Source organism: Hylobates moloch, unplaced genomic scaffold (genome assembly GCF_009828535.3).
Source record: "Hylobates moloch isolate HMO894 unplaced genomic scaffold, HMol_V3 SCAFFOLD_13, whole genome shotgun sequence".
Lineage (NCBI taxonomy): Eukaryota > Metazoa > Chordata > Mammalia > Primates > Hylobatidae > Hylobates > Hylobates moloch.
Window position 1 is genome coordinate 54,891,533 of NW_026652288.1, and position 17,826 is coordinate 54,909,358.

Below are 17,826 nucleotides of genomic sequence, written 5' to 3' on the forward strand. Positions count from 1 at the left end.
ATAATAATCTCTACATGGAAAGATTTGAGAAAACAGTAAATGTGATAGTGCCGCTTACTGTAATACATAGTAAGTATTCAGTAAAGGCAACTTTATTATTGGTGAATTTTATAAGGAATAATTAATTAGGTGAATGAGTTTAATACTTTTTCGGTTACTAATCAGAAACATACTGCTTCCTGAATTAAAGCCAATTTTATGAAGTTTTAAATTTTTTTGGAATAAAATATTTTGCAAAAACTGTAGACTCTGCAGTACTGAATTTGTTGTTTACAAGGGGAAATATTATGGATACTCCTGAAGCTTGCCTTTCAGACATGTATTTTAAGTAAAATAAAATTCATTGAAAAAAATGCCAAAATATTTTTTCCTTGTAAAAATTAAAATGATTCTTAGAAGTAATTTAAAAACTTAGTGGTAGCTAGAAAATTAATTAAAAGACTTTATATTAAGTTTATAGCGAGGTGAAACACAAGTGAATAAAGCCACTTGGAAAACTTTTTAGGGTGGAGTATCATACTACCATGCAGGCATGCAGAGCTTTTAGTGTTTCGGTAAAGGCAGCTCCTCCTATTACTATTTAGATCTTGTCCACAAAGAAGCTGATGCATATAATTGACAGTATCAAGTAATTCCAGCGTGTATGTTCATTTGCAAGTAACGGAAAAATCAGTTGAAACTGTAATGGTTATGGATGTAAAAATTAATGAGAATGGGAATGCTGTCTCTAACAGCTTTGGTAATTAAACCCAGAAAAAAAGTGAGTTCTCATGTATTCCTGTTAGTAAAGGCTTATCCCTACTTTTATTGCTGTATCAATAATTTCAGACTTACATCTTCTGAAATTCATTCATGGGAAAAGGGAGCTATATCACAGTAGCCTGACTGGTATGCACTTCAATCTGTGCCTAGTGTAGATAACTCTATGACGCGAATTAAAGATCGGTCCTCGAGATGCACAGGAGCATGTTGCCATCTCAACAACATCAATTATAAGGAAAGGCCTATAAATATGTTCTCTTGTGCATATGGTAAAAATAGTGATGATCAGCACACTACCACCTATGGTGTGCAACTATGTTCTTGAATCCATGTTGATTAGAGCATATTTATTTAGATGTGTAAATATTGGAGATTTGATTTTATTCCATATGATAATGCTGCTTTTAATTAAATGTAATTTTCTTGAATTTGAAAGTGCTCAAACTGGATCACTGGAATTCCATAAAGATTAAATCAATACTGGGAAATGGAATCTGCACCAAAATCTTTGGGAATATCAGGGTCTATCTATTCTTCCACATCATTCTAATCTTGATAGTCTCTGTGGATCATGGCATAACAGTCTTTCTATGCTATTCTTACAATTAGATCAGCAAGAGATTTTGATCCAGATGTCCAACTATTGTGCTCATTAGTGAGAAAAGATATCAAGATCTGAATTGGTCAGTTGGTGGAGTCTATGTGATACTGATTTTGAAAATTCTTCTCAACTAAACCTTGTCAGCTCTTGAGAACTGTCACAAAAACTTTCTCTTAAACTACTTACCATACTTATTTAAATGTACATTCTATAAAGTAATTTGGGGAGACAGGATATTTTATTGTTTACTTGATATTGTGTTCTATAATTTCTAGTCTAGCTTTTTTAATATTTCCATTAACATGATGAATAGGTAATTAAGAAAACTTGAAAAATGCAAGAGGTGATGTGTTATACATACAGGCAGAATAACATAAAAAGCAGCATGGGTCACAGTCCTAGTTACTGGGTGACTTACATTTAGTCCTAGTTTTGTCACTAACCAGCAGTGTGATCTTGAAAAAATCACTCAACTTTTCTGAGCCCCATTCTTTATATGAAAAATGGGTAAAATATTTGTATTCCATTCATTTATTCATTCAGTCTATGAACAAATACTTATCAAGCTCTTATTATGTGCTAGGTACTTTTATAGGCCTTGGAGATACTAAAGTGAATAAAATCGACGTGACTTATGCCTTTATAAAGCCTTACAGACTAGTCAGGAATATGGATATCAATTAAGTAATTACAAAAACAAATGGAAACTTACATCAACACAAGAGCCATGGAGTACCTAAAAGGGCATGGGATGAGAGGGGAGGGATTTAATCCAGTCAAGGAGCTCAGGAAAGGCTGAAGAAAAGATGATTGAGTTGAGAACTGACCAATGAAAGCTCAACTAGGAGAAGAGGAGGAAAAAACCATGTTCCAAGTACAGAGAACTGCAAACAGCAGGTAGAAAAGATAGAAAGACCAGTGTGGCTGGATGAGGAGTGAGGATCAAATAGATTGTGTGAGAAGTTTGTTTCTCTCCTTCTTTTTCTGAAGTTCAAAAACACTATAAAATTGCAAAAATGGTATTGTTTACATAAAGTAAGCAATGGATTTCCATGGATTTTCAAGGAAAATTAACATTGAAATAGATAAAATACCTGACTATTTATTATTTATGAAAACCTCAAATTAATAAAGGCTTATTTTTAAGTGCACAGGCCCTCAATAAACATTTGGTGAGCTTTTATCACGTCCCTGGCAATGGGCAGGCATTGGGAATACAAAGGTAAAACATGGCCTCTTCCTTCAAGAGTTCACTGATAATCCACCACAGCTGTTTAGGGTAAATTCAAATTTATTTTTATAAACCTGCTATATCAAATCATAAACATAAATCTTAAAAAATATTTCTCCTTTTCCCCCCAAGCCCTTATAGACTAAGTGTTACTCAATATAAAAATATCCAAGCTGCAGACAACCAGAAGCTAAGAAATGTTGAAGAAACCATAAACTGCAAAATCAGCCTCTGCTTAACAGAGAATTTATTGCAATTGTTGATATACATTCCATTTACTTTGTATTTAGTAGAATTCAGTATGTGTGTGTGTGTGTGTGTGTATGTATGCATTGGAAAGTACATCATGTATGTCATTATTTTAAAAATGAAATACAAATTTATTATTAACTCTAAACACTACATATATTACAAATTATATTGAAAACTACACAACAGCAGAACAATCTCTCTGGTATTTTTCCCTTGAGGTTGGAAAAATTCACATTTCTGTTTTCCTTTTAGGAGCAACCCTAGGTCCCCTCACCGAACCTTTTACTACAGGTCAGTATATTAATTCCTGGTTTTATATGTTAAATAAAAATATCCAGTAGTACAAATTATTAGTCACTTTCGATTTTAAGAAAGAATTTATAGGACAGTTTGGCTTTAGAAAAAATATTTCAAACAAGTAGTTTACTAGGCTTTTACCACTGGTTTTAAATTTTTCTTAACAACTGTGAATTTTACTTGTTTTCGATCAGTTTATATTGACTGGCTATAGAAACATGGTTTCTAGTTTGAATTTCTTCTTTATCATTAACTATTAACATAGCATCTGCAACAGTAGTAAATATCTTTAATTTCTTTAAAGACTATGGGTTGCACATCTAATAACATATGTTACTCTCTTAGATTTTTTAAGTTTAAACATGTGCAGATCTAATAACATGTTACTCTCTTAGCTGTTATAAGCCTAAAAGTAGCAATTAACTATTTCATGATAGTGCTTCTTTATTGTTATTATCAGCCCCAGGCAACAGTGATTAGGGCATAAGGATCTGCTTATTTTATTTTTAAGTTTTAAAAATTATTTTTTAAAATGTGGATACATAGTAGATATACACATATATAGCATACATGAGATATTTTGATACAGGCATGTCACGTGAAATAAGCACATCATGGAGAATGGGGTATCCATCCCCTCAAGCATTTACCCTTTGTGTTCTAAATAATCCAATTATGTTCCTTATTTTAAAATATATAATTATTATTGGCTATAGTCACCCTATTTTGCTATCAAATAGTAGGCCTTATTCATTCTTTTAATTTTTTATACCCATTAACCATCCCCTCCTCTCCCCCACCCTTCACTACCCTTCCTAGCTCTAGTAACCATCCTTCTACATTCTATGTTCATGAGTTCAATGGATTTGATTTTTCTAGATCCCACAAAGTAAGAACATGTGACGTTTGTCTTTCTGTGCCTGGTTTATTTCACTTAACATAATGATCTCCCATTCCATCCATGTTGTTTCAAATGACTGGATCCCATTCTTTTTTGTGGCTGAATAGTACTCCATTTCGTATATTGTTTATCTAATCATCTGTTGCTGGACACTTAGGTTGCTTCCAGATCTTAACTATTGTAAACAGTGCTGTCACAAACGTAGGAGTGCAGATATCTCTTTGGTACACTGATTTTCTTTCTTTCGGGTATATGCTCACCAGTGGGATTGCTGGATCATACGGTAGCTCAATTTTTCGTTTTTTGAGGAACCTCCAAACTGTTCTCCACAGTGGCTGTAGGTTCTGCTTATTTTGAAACAGTTATTTAGAAAAATGTATGAAGACCTAGTGTGACTCAGTTCAAGATGCAGAAAGCTATACTTGTAAAAAAGAAAAAAGGCAATGATATTAAAAGAAATTCTTAGGAAACTCTAGGCAGAAAGTCACTGGCTTTATTGATTCTATTTTCTGTAGTAAAATTGATTACATAGTTAACTCACTCCGTGGTAATAAAGTCCTAAGAGACTTTAGATGAGAAGTTAATTTTATGTTTTTCTCAGGCATTACTGAAACTTCAGTTCCCATCATCTCAACACCTGGAAATGCAGGCACGACAGGAGTAGTGAGCCCCACCATCACTGGTGCTGCAGGCATGACAGGTAAATTAAATTCAGAACAAAGTATACCAGCCTCAGCTAAGCAATTCATTTTAGGAGATGCTACTCAGGACAATATTTTGCAAAATAAAAGTATCAGAGTTAGGTGATTATTCCTTATATGTAATTGAAATGTTGTATCTTTAGTCTTTTCACAAGTTGCTTCCTTAAAGTATATCATGTTACAACTATATGTGCTCATGACCTTGATAGTTGGTGGCACCTATGCATTTTTTTTTAGCCAGATGTTTGTTTTTTCTTTACATTTATCAGGGACAACTGGAGTGTTACCTGCTATAACCACAGGAGATGAACATGGAAATTTAAGTGACTTCAGAACAGGTGAGACAAAGAAATGAGTCAAATACAATCTCTTCCATAGCCTATTTCTACTAGGAATCCTCTGTTTCAACTTGGCAACAACTTTACCCTGAGTACAACATTATATAACAGGGCCAAATGTCAGAGCTACTGAAGTCAGCTAAATGACCCTGGAGAAAAATTCAATGATTAATATTTAATAAAATACTAATGATATGTTTCTATGGCACAGGAAGATTTCTGAATTGTCTTCAAACATATAGTATGTAATTTAATCAACAATTACACCGTGGTAGTTATCTGTCATTATTTGCAGTAGGTGAGAAAATAATAAAAGGTCTCCAAGCTGGAAGAGGCAGGAGTAGAACACAGAATCCTCTCTGGTGTGGAATAGCTAGCTCCACAGCTCTGTGTGTGTATAAAAACCTAGATCCAACAAAAGCCAATGAGGATATGTTTGCCATACACATCAATGACTGAATTTTAACTACGGTTGGTTTCATGAAAAAAATATTATTGGTTTCCTTAAGCAGAGATAATTTGGTTAGAAAACAAAAAAGCCTAAATTCACCCCAGTCCACCATACAATCAGCTACTAATTTTAAGTATCTCTTAAGTTTCTTCTCTGCCTCCATTTGCCCCTGCTTTTGTTCAGGTGTTAAATATTTTCCACCTAGCCTCCACCTGGCTCACCTTCCTCCAACACAATGGTGTTTAAAGTGTGGTTTCTGGACCAGCAGCATCAGCATCTTCTGGGAACTCATTAGAAATGAAAGTATCTGGGCCCACCTGCCTAAAATCAGAAGCTATTGGAGTGTAGCCCAGCAAACACTTTACTAACAAGCCCATGCAACAGATGCTCATCAAAGTGGAAAACTACTGCTCTAACATTTCCACTCCTTCCTCGCTTCCCTCCCATATCTACGCTGCAGTCAATACCATGGCCGAATGGACTTCCAAAATCTCAACTATCATCATGTCACTCCACTACTTACAATTCTTCAATTGTTCTGATTGCTTTTAATATAAATCAAAACTTCTTTACATACATAGATGGGTTAAAAGCCATTTCTTTAGTGTATACATGGAACTATTTCTCTTTATGCACTTGCTAACTAATCCATGGCCTAATTTTATTTTTTCTACATTTACTTTCCCTTAGCAATTTTCTTGACTTAAACGTTATAACTTAAACACTTTTTGGAATAAGATATAGTTTACATAACAATTAACGGTTTAAAGGATATAATCAATGTACACTAGCACAAATTAAGAAACTGGTTCATTCCAATTAGGTCAGTAAACTTAAATTTTAGAGTGATGACCATTTGTTTTCATTTCTTAAAACCTGCATCAAAATTACTTGGATAATAATGATAAGTCAATCAGCTATCTCTTTTGGTTATGAGGCAGTGTGTATAAGGATTTTGAGCAGGGCTACTCAAAGTTTGGTCGACAGATGAATACTAGCCAGACTGTTACCAGTTTTTGATGTAATAAGAACTGAAACAGAGAGTAAGCATTTAAAAACAGCAATTTTACAGGATGATTTTTATGTCTATTAAATAAAGACTTGTGTTTCATATGGTTTTACTTTTAAAAATTTCATTTCTCTATTTTACGGCCTTTTTCAAAGTATCCACCTAGCACAGATTGGAAATTTTACAAAATTGATCTTTTGCTACAGATTGTTTGAGAAGCACAGGTTAGAGTATTAACTGTAGCTAGACTGCTTGAATTTGGCTCCTGGATCTGCTGTTGACCAACTTGGTGACCTGGAGCAAGTCATTTAATCACATCTAATAAATAAGAATAATATTATCACCTGTTTCAGAGGAATTTTATAAGAGTAAATAAGTTGGTTTATGTGCAGGGCATTTTTTTTTTTTTTTTTTGAGACGGAGTTTCATTCTTGTTGCCCAGGGTGGAGTGTAGTGGTGCGATCTCGGCTCACTGCAACCTCTGCCTCCCGGGTTCAAGTGATTTTCCTGCTTCAGCCTCCCGAATACAGGCACCTGCCACCAGGCCTGGTTAATTTTTGTATTTTTAGTAGAGACAGGGTTTCGCCATATTCGCCAGGCTGGCCTCGAACTCCTGACCTCAGGTGAGCCACCTGCCTCTGCCTCCAAAAGTGCTGGGATTACAGGAGTGAGCCACCGCGCCCGGCCAGGGAATTTTTTAAAATACTTTTTTTTTTTTTTAATCAAAAGTAACCAGAAGCCCTCCCGCCCTAACAAGGACAGGAGAGGAGGGCAACACACCTGGGGAACCAAGCAAAGGAGCTACAAGCCCAGGACAATCAGGCAAGTCAGGACACGTGCTTTAGATCCTGTTAAATGGGCGTAGTCAAAACATGCTTTAGCGCCTGATAAGTAGGCATAAGCAAAACATGTAAGCTGCTCAAGAAGCTTGAAATTTGACTTGAATCTCCCAGTCTTTTCCTTCAGAAGTACTGTATGTTGAAATTACTGCTACGGTGTTTGTCAGGTACAACTGGAGGATCCATGGGTGCAACCACAGGAGCAGGCAGGGGAAGCACACCTGGAGCATCAGGCACTGGGGCCACCAGCTCTGGGAACCCGGCAGGCAACAAGAGACCCTTTTGGGGGTTGTGACTGGGGTCCAACACAAGCTTTGCCAAGAACCCAGAATACAATAATGAGATTAAGTAAAGAAAACCAAGGACAATATTTTAGGAAAACAACATGAAACTGTGAATATCTTGAAAGAATTTTTTTTGGTAACTATCCATATACATTAAGCACCATTATTCTTCCAAGTAGGAACAACTGGAGGAGTGGATGCAGCCACCACTGGAGCTGCTGGTGAAAATACATCTGAGAGAGCAGGTACTGGAAGAGCAAAACCATCACGATGCCGTCCTGTAGACAGGGGAGCTTTCTACTCAAAATTTAGTCCGAAACAAGGTTTCTTGGGGAATCCAAACATTATGTAAGGCTGTGTGTCCAGAAGATCAGAACTATACCAACAAGGATATGCTGTCTACCTAATACTGTGATAGATTCTCTGTGGGATGCAGGAAAAGAATAGGGACATATATTCTCACTCTACTTCACTTTGGAGAGGAAGGAATAAATATTCCTACAGATGTAGATGATAACGACTAAGAAAGGCAGGAGTTAATCAAGCAAATAAAAGATGCATGCTGGAGCATAAGGCAATCCTAGTAAGAAGAGACAAGATAATTCAATGTTGAACGATGAATTTTCTGCATGATTACTATATTTGATGAAGAAAGATTCCTTTATTATAATCAATACAATATCAGAGTTTCCTGATTTATCTGATTTACCTTGAACAAGAACTTATGATATTTATGAGATAGATTCATTTTTTAAAGGAAAAAAATGTATATTTTAGGTCACTTTTGAGGATTTAACTTTCTTAGCAGACATTGTTTTTTCCATGATAAAAAATTAGGCACACCGAGGGTATCTGGAGCAACCCCTGCAGTCGGAGTTGGCAGTACCCCGGGAGAAGCAGGCCCTGGAGCCACAGTTTCTGGTAAGATCAACCAGGCTGGACATAATGTCTCAGAAGCTCCCAACCATACCTCCCACACTAAGTGATGCTCTGTAAATTCAGGCTAGAACTAGTATTAGAATGCAGGGCTGAGGAAAGTTGGAGGGATAGTTTCTTTCACTTCCTTTTTCTGGAAACTTCCAAGTAGTCATAGTAACAGAAGTAATAATATGCATACCTGCTCCTGTCTTGGTTTCAGGAAGTACAGGAGTTTCTGCAGGCTCCACCACTGCCAGCCCTGGAGCCTCAGCCACAACCTCTGAAAGCAGCAAATCAGGTAAGTAAAAGGGAAAAGTCAGTGAGTGTGCAGGAGTAAAATGGAGCGTGTGGATCTGCCCACATTTTCTTTATTTAGCAGCACTGTAAAGAATGAAAAGAACTGGAGTTAGGAAGTCCAGTCACTGACCACAGGTATTGCAGGTAGTAATCGGCCATACAGATTCAGACAGAGGTTCCTGTGCTGGAACTTCTGAGTCTGTGAGTCTGGAGTGGGGCTAGGGTCAGAGTTTGCAATCCTAACTACAAATTAGAATCAACTAGAGAAATGTTTGAAAATACATATTGAAGAATCCTTCACAGACTAATTGACTCTGTCCCTGGAAGAAGGGACCAGGCATTAAGTATTTTTTAAAAGCCTCATGGGTCCCACATGTAACCTGGGTTAAGAACCACTAAGTTCAGATATCTGAATATTAAACAAGTAAATAATAAACAAGCTTATTTACAAGGAATAAGTAAATAAGCACTCTGAGGGATGCCAACAATCATATACGATCCTTATAATCAGTTTTTGGAAAGAGTGAACCATTCCTGGAAATGAAGAAGTGTAAACGGTATTTTGAAAGCAGAGAGTAGCACCCTCTGTTCTGCTAAATCAAAGATCATGATACATATTTATTGTCTATTTTGAAAGGAACTACTGGACCCTCAGTGGGTGGAAAAACTGGAGCCACAAGCAGTGAAGCGACATCATCTGAAGTCATGTCAGGTGAGTAGAGGATGTCATTCCGAGGCCGTGGCTTTTGGTGAAAAGGACAATATTTCATCAGACCTCTGCAAATTTCACTAAGTATAAATGCCATCCAAAAAAAGATAGAATGGTATATAAGTTATTAACATTTTCAAGAAAAGGTTTAATTTATATTTTCTCTAAATATTTCCTTCCAAACTACTATGGCACTGGGTTGTCACAATAATGTATATGCTCTCCCAATACCGTGTTTGTCAGGTGTAACAGGACAGTCTCTTGGATCTACTGCTGGATCTGACAGTGAAATCACAGCTAAAACATCTTTCACTGGTTCCAGTCCACCTGGGAAACTCACCAGGCCAAGCCCGGGCTCACCTGGTCACTTTAGTGGTGGTGAGTCACAAACCTAGTTGGAACCTCAAATTCTTATAAGTTTAAGTGAATTTAGAAGGGATATAATTTACAAAAAGTGATCATGGAGAGGTTAAGTAGACCACTTACCTCTTTAAAGAAACCCTGAAATATATTCAAAGAGTACTTCATTATAACCATTTATGTAGACTAGGCTTGCCAGAGAAAATATAGGATACCAATTAATTTGAATTTCACACAAATCAGGAACAGTTTTTTTAGAACGAGTATGTCCCATGCAATAATCAAAACACAGTGTTTATTGTTTGTCTGGGATTCATATTTAACTGGGTGCCCTGTATTTTTATTTCATGATTTTGAAAACTCTGATGCAGACTGAGCACTGTTGCTCTTTTCAATTAGGAACAACTGAAGGGGGGAGTGTAGCCACCACTGGAGCTGGTGGTGAAAACACTTCTGGAGCATCGGGTATGGAAAGAGCATAATCAGAATAAATCCAGACAGTAGAAGTGTAATTTTTTTAGTTAAAATTTGTCAGAGGCAAGTTTTCCTGGGGAATTTAATTATTTGTGTAATGTCAAAACTGCAGAAGATCAGAAATAAATCAAGAAATATTTGTTGTGTGTTCAGTATTATCCTGGGGGATACAGACAACATAAAAGAGGAGTAGAGTAAGGTATTTGTTCTCATAGAACTTCATTTCTGAGCAAAAGAAATTAATATTTATAATATACACAAAAGCGAAACCATGCAAGGCAAAAGATAATCAAAGTGGAGGAATTGTTCAATGACACGCATTGGGGTAAGACTTGAGAGGCAATTCTAGTAAAGTGACTGATTAATTTGATTAAAACAACAGGATTATTCTATTTTGAAAAGAATGTATTATAATCAGTGCACTACGAGCTATGTCTATATGCCCCAACTTGAACAAAAACTCAAAATACAAGGAAGCTGAGTGAAATTTTAAGAATCTATTCAACTGCAAGGGAATAAAAAGTAGTTATTCAGGTTTAGGGAAGGAGAATTAAAAACAAAATGTTGTTCAAATCCAGAACCCCCTGCACAAAGGTAGTACAGAATAAAATATAGGTTTATTATTGAATAAGCATTAAAACAGAATGTGATGCACATCAGAGGAAGTCTGTTAAGAGACTGCAAAATCAGAGAGATATTTCACTCTTTTATAATACATAGCCAAGCAGATATGACCTACTACACACAGGTTCTCAATATAAATGATTATAGTCTTCAAGTAGAAGGACTTGAGAGCACCATTTATTACACATAGTTCACCCTAAATTCGTCTCTGGAAATGAAGCAAGTGAGTAAGCTGAATCTGTGAAGAACCTTCCTTAACCTAATTTCTTACATATTGTATCTCTGTTGTAAATATCTGATGACCTGGTTAAATATTCGAACACACCAAAAATCCTTTTATCACAAGCAGAATGTAATTTAATTAGTCATAGTATCAACCTGATCCTTAATTTGCACTGACACTAGTAGAATCGAATAGGATTTAAGCTCAAGAAACCAATGGAAAAATTTAAAACAAAACAAAACAAAACAGGAAAATGGTGGCTGCATAAATTAGAGTCTATAGATACCTCCTTCTTCAAATCATAAAGATCAAAACAGAGCCCACACCTACGGTGTGTAGAGGAGACAGAGAAGAGCCAGACTCCAAAAACTGGGAATGATGGCTCTGAGGCTCACCATAGGGCTGAAATATAGGTAAGGGCATCACAGAAAATAGAGAAGTATAGTGAGGTCCTAATAGTGGTAGAATACCATGATTCTAGTGGTTCAATCAGCTAGAGTTGAGCCTCAGAAGGAAAGCCTCCCAACTTGATTGGAAAATGCTGAGAGAAAATCTGGGACCTGGCAGGTCACAGAGACCTCATGATTGGAGTTGAAAGAGTATTGGAGAATGCATGGAAGTCTTTGGACAGGGGAGCAACCCTTGGAGCCTGGGTGCCAAAGGAAAAAAATAAGTATGGAAAAATAAGGGTCTCAATAAAACAAGATAATAATGAAAGCATCAGAAGGCAGACAAGGAAAAAGTGCCACTTATAAATGAAGCTCCCTCACTGTAAGAACATAAGAGGGGAGCCCTTTATCTGGGAAATCTGGGAAGTATACGGAAGCCTCTCTGCTGCCCCCTGCGTAGAATCTCCTGCTATTACTGGCCCACAAAACAATGAAAATAATAATAAAGAAATTCCAGTATCGATACACAGCTATTCCTTTATATACATTTTCAAAAACTTTGCAGCAATAGCAAGCAAATTCTAAAGATCTAGTCATGAAGCAAAAGAATACAAAAACGTAACATTAACGTGAAATAACTAAGGAAACAACCACAGCTACAAAGATACATCAAAATTACAGATTAAAAATTAAGAGTGGAAATAGATAGCAGGAATGTTAAATTGGAATTGGTGAAAACCCAGGAGAAAACTGAAGAAAAAGAAAAATTATCTCAAAAGACCAAATAGCAAGATGCTCCACTGAGAATAAATAAAACTGAAAATACAGCAAGGATATTAGAGGATAGAAATGAGAAGAGGTAAACCCTACCCCTGAAATATTGCAGACACTTTCAGAAAAGGTATAATGGGCTAGAGAATGATATAGTTTTAGGAAACAAACAAAAGTATCCAAGATATATTATTGCCATATCTGGAGAAGAAAAAGCAATGAAACTGAACTAATATTTAAAATTATAAATAAGGAAAAACATTCTTAATTTAGGAAAAAACCCCTAAATCTATGTAGTGAAAGAACCTATCATATACCTGGAAGAATTACTCCTGAAGCGTCAATTATGCAAAGTATTCTGAAAAACAACTGGACTTGCTTTACTCATAGATAACAGGTAGTAAGTAGTCAAGCGAATTATTTAAATCTCACGAGCTAAGTACAAGATGCTTCAGTTTACAAAAAAGGAAAAATGAGCATTCAGGAAGAAACTAATGCTTGATTATTTTTATTACTGATTTTTAGTGACTTTTTCAAAATTAAGGCATCTTTTAATGTAATTCATAATATTAATAGTAGATCTAAGGGAAACAAAACGACCCACAGAGGCTAAAAAGGTATTTGATAAACACTGAATAATCATTTCTAATAGGAAAAAAAGACCACTCAAAATAATAGGAATGAATGGATACTTCCTTAAAACAGGGCCGGACTTGGTGGCTCATGCCTGTAAGCACTTTGGGAGGCTGAGGCAGGCGGATCACTTGAGGTCAGGAGTCTGAGACCAGACTGGCCAACATGGCAAAACCCCGTCTCTACTAAAAATAAGAAAATTAGTTGGGCATGGTAGTGGGTGCCTGTAATCCCAGCTACTTGGGAGGCCGAGGCAGGAGAATTGCTTGACCCTGGGAGGCGGAGGTTACGGTGAGCTGAGATCGCACCACTGCACTCCAACCTGGGCAACAGAGTGAGACTCCATCTCACTAAAATAAATAAATAAATAAATAAATATATAAATAGATATAAAGTACATATACCTCAGCCACACGTGTAGCATCTTAATAAGGAATTTCTAAACCTATTCCACTAACTTCAGGAACAAGGTAAGGAGACATGCAATCATACTACTATTTAACAGTTTCTGGAGTTATTAATAAATTGGATTATATAGCAATTGATAGCATAGAATTTGAAATAGAAAATATGAAAGTATTTCTATTTACAGATGATATAATAGTGTACATGCAGAACCCTAGAGAATCAATGGAAAAACTGTAAGCAGTAAGATAATTTAATAAGGTACCAAGGTACAAGATTAATCTATGAAAAATAAGTCTTCATAAATACAAATAATAACAAGTTAAAATATACATTTGAAGAGAAAACTCCAATTTATGTAAACAACAAATAAGATAAATTACCTTGGAATAATCCGAACAAGATAAAACTTACATGAGGAAAACTTTAAAACTCTCCTTAAAGACACAAAAACATTTTTGACCAAATGGAAAGGCAATCTATATCAGCGTGCCCAAGACCCCTTCAAGTTTTGGGACTTGCTAGAAGGACTCACAAGACTCAGTATAGAATCATACTTGTGGCTATGATTTATTGCACAAAAGGATGCCAAGCAAAATCAGCAAAGGGAAAAAGTGTATAGAGCAAATCAAAAACTAGAATAATAGAAGATGTGAATTGAATTACAGAGAAAAAGAACTATAAGTGATTCTTAAGCCTCTGAGAAAATGATCAACTTCACACAAGAAAAATGCAAATCAAAACTACACTGAGATACCATTTCTCACTTTTTAGATTGGCAGAAATCCAAAAGTGTGACAACAGCCCTGTTGACAGTTCTGGAAAGAAACAGGTGGTGCTCTACGTATTGCTGGTGGGAGCACAAAATGTTACAGCCTGGAGGAGGATAACTTGGCAAAATCTAACAGAATTACAGACTCGTTTATCCTTTGACCCAGAAATCCTGCTTTTAGTGCTTGTGAAGCTAGACAACCAAAATATAAAATAACATATGTATAAGCTTTTCATACCGGCATTGTTTTTTTTTATAGAAAGAGCCTGAAAACAACTCCTTAAAGACACATTGAATAAAAGATGACAAAAAGCAGCACTACGCCATCCTAATAGAAGAGTGAGAAAGATCTCTATGAACTGATCTAGTTATTTCCAGAATTAATTGTAAAGGAAAAAAATAAATCAGAATTGTACATACCATTTATACCTTTATGAAAAAAGAGGGATGTGTGTGTGTGTACATATATGTGTATATGTTTTGTAAGGATATGAATTAGATATACATATGCAAATATGTATACAAAAAACACAGAAGATAAACTAAAAACTAGTGAAAATCATTACTTATAGGGAACAAACCAGAACAGCAGAATTTTGAGTTCTCTGAATATTCTTTTAAATATAATTTTGGCTTTCGAAAAGGAAAATGTCATACGTATTTTTAAAAACACAATTAAATCAAAATAAAAAAAGCAAACCCTAAAACTGAAAACCAACCAAAACAAGTGAACCTGATTGAATATCAAATTATAATCACATGGAGAAAGTAATTATTTCACATGACTTTAACACACAGTAATCAGACAGTATATGCTAATGTCATGTATTTTAATGGCAAAAAGACTGCTAGGAAATTTTAAACTTCATTCAGTAATTTTCTTCTTAGTAGTTACATGAGTTACAGAATGAAACAATTAGTAGTTATATGAATGTTATTAGAAATCAAGATTTTAAATGTAAGAGAAAAGAAATACAATAATTAAATCAGGTCTGGACGAAGTGCTCACGCCTGTGATCCCAGTACTTTGGGAGGCTGAGGCCAGCAGACTGCTTGAGCCCAGGAGCTTAAGAGCAGCCTGGGCAACATAGTGAGACCCCCATCACTCCAAAAAAAAAAAAAAATACAAAAGATTAGCTACACATGGTGGCACATGCCTGTATCCCAGCTACTTGGGAGGTTGAAGTGGGGAATCACCTGAGCCCAGAAGTCGAGCTGTAATGAGCAGTGATTGCACCACTGCACTCCAGCTTGGGAGAAGGAGTGAGATCCTGTCTCCAAAAAAAAAAAAAAAAGAAAAGAAATCAAATAATTAAGTAAATTTCTGTGATGTTCATTTGAGTAAGAAATATATATATAGACTTATGATAATATATACTATTTATATAAATCTAAATATATGATATTTATATATACATATTTGTACATAGATATATTTATATATACATATAAATTTATATTTATATATATTTATATATGTATATATAGATTTATATGTATATGTGTTTATGTATATTTTCATATATTAGAAATATATACAAACTTATTACAAATATATGTGATATACCCAAATATAGGTATAAATATATACACTTCTAATATATGGAAATATATATCTTCCAATATAATACATTTATTATCTACGTATTTATTTGTCTTTATATCTTCCACCTCTGGCCACTGAAATGGCCTAAAAGCAGTGGTACCCTAACAGTAGTGTGCACCCCTTGTCAGCCAGTTTGGGCTCCTAAATGTCTGTGTTCACTCTTGCTTGGAGAAATGGTTAATTCCAGGTCTTGGACAAGAAAAGTACAAGGTGAGCTTGGGACTTCTTGAGTCAGAAAATGAGGAAGCATTCAAAGACTAAGGGAGCTCTGCCCAAATGACAAGGGTGCTAAACTGCATGAGTTCCTGTTGGCCAAATTTGGAGAATTTTGAGCACTGAAAAAAGTATTTGTAATAGATTGAGGCACATTGATAATACTGAAACATACATGCCCCCAATGATAATTAATAAAAAGAAACAACCACAGCAACATTTGATAATGTTGGTAGTGACTATCATGTCAAGTCCTTATTCTGAAGATTGGTAATTAAAGCGAAAAATTAATCAATTATCAAGTATTTTTATTAGAAACTATGGATCAAGATATTCAAATAGTTCCAGTTGATCAGAGAAATCTCTCTTTTTAAAGAAAAATTCCAACTAATAAATGTTGAAAAAGGATACAGTTGGAAAAATCACTGTTTTGAAATGCTGAATGAAATAGACAAGGAGCATAAATAAATGCTGAAATCATTGAGTGAAAGGTTGACTAGGACTTGGATGTTTGCGTGATGCCAAAGTATCACCCAACAGATTACTTGCTAATTGCAGAATCGAAAAATGCTTTACACTGGAGAGTTCTGGTTGTCACCACCTAAACCTAGTGATCAAACGTAGCATCACTGATAGTGGGGACTTGATGTTATGTGTCTCCTTTTGTGATATATCACCTAGAAATTATTCCTGCCCAAAATGATGAACCTGAAACTAATCAAATTCTCATATCCCTTTCTAGATATTCTAAATATAGCCATTCTCCATGATGTCAATTAACTTATTCTTTTATCCTCTGGATGCTCTGCAAACTGAAAGTGAATACAGGAGTTTAACTGCAATACAAGACCACCTTCTTCAATGTTATAAAATAGAATTAGAATTTCTGCTGGGAGAGATAGGGAATTTGCATTTTTAATAGGCTCACCAGATGATTCTTACACACATTAATGTTGAAGAATTACTATCATTCAATATTCTTGAACAGAGAATATATTTGTGATGAAGAATATTGACCTGTTAATTGGGTAAAGAGGAAACAATTGCAATATTTTAGGTAGGAGGAAGGAAGACATGAATTTGGGTGGTGAAAGTAGCCATTGAAACATCATAAATAACCAAGTTGAGTTTAACAAATTTTATCATATTACTTTTATCCTCCTCTTCCTCCCCCTCCTCTTCCTCCTCCTCCTCCCTCCTCTTCAAAACAAAACAAAACAGGAACAACCAGAATATCAGGTGAATTGACAACACTGGCAGGAAGAATGACTGGGATGCCAGGCAGTGAGTTGGGATTTAGTATCGAGTAAATGGCTAAATAATTGCAGAAGCTTATTCATTCAAATCAATTACACTGATCAGAAACAAAGCTATTGAAATACTCAGACAAAAGGATAAATAATGGGGATGTCTAAGAATATTTAACAGTTGCCTTAGTTTCCTAGAAACTTTGGAAATTAATGTAATCCTAGCTGCCTTTGTATGTTGACCAGGTCCAACAGAAGGGTCTGTGGAAGCCACCACCAGCGCAGGCAGTGGAAACACAGCTGGAACATCAGGTACTGGGGCCACTGGCCCTGGAAACACAGCAGGTAAGACAAAGCACATCTTGTTGTCAGAGCAATGGTCAAACACAAAGGTTTTATATATAATTAGCATCAGTCCAAGTGAGTTTAAAAAAAAGAAGTTAATTATAAGAGAATGAGGAAAATTCTAGCAATAATAAGTTTAATAATGAACTTTTGTCAAAAAACATTTGCAGCATG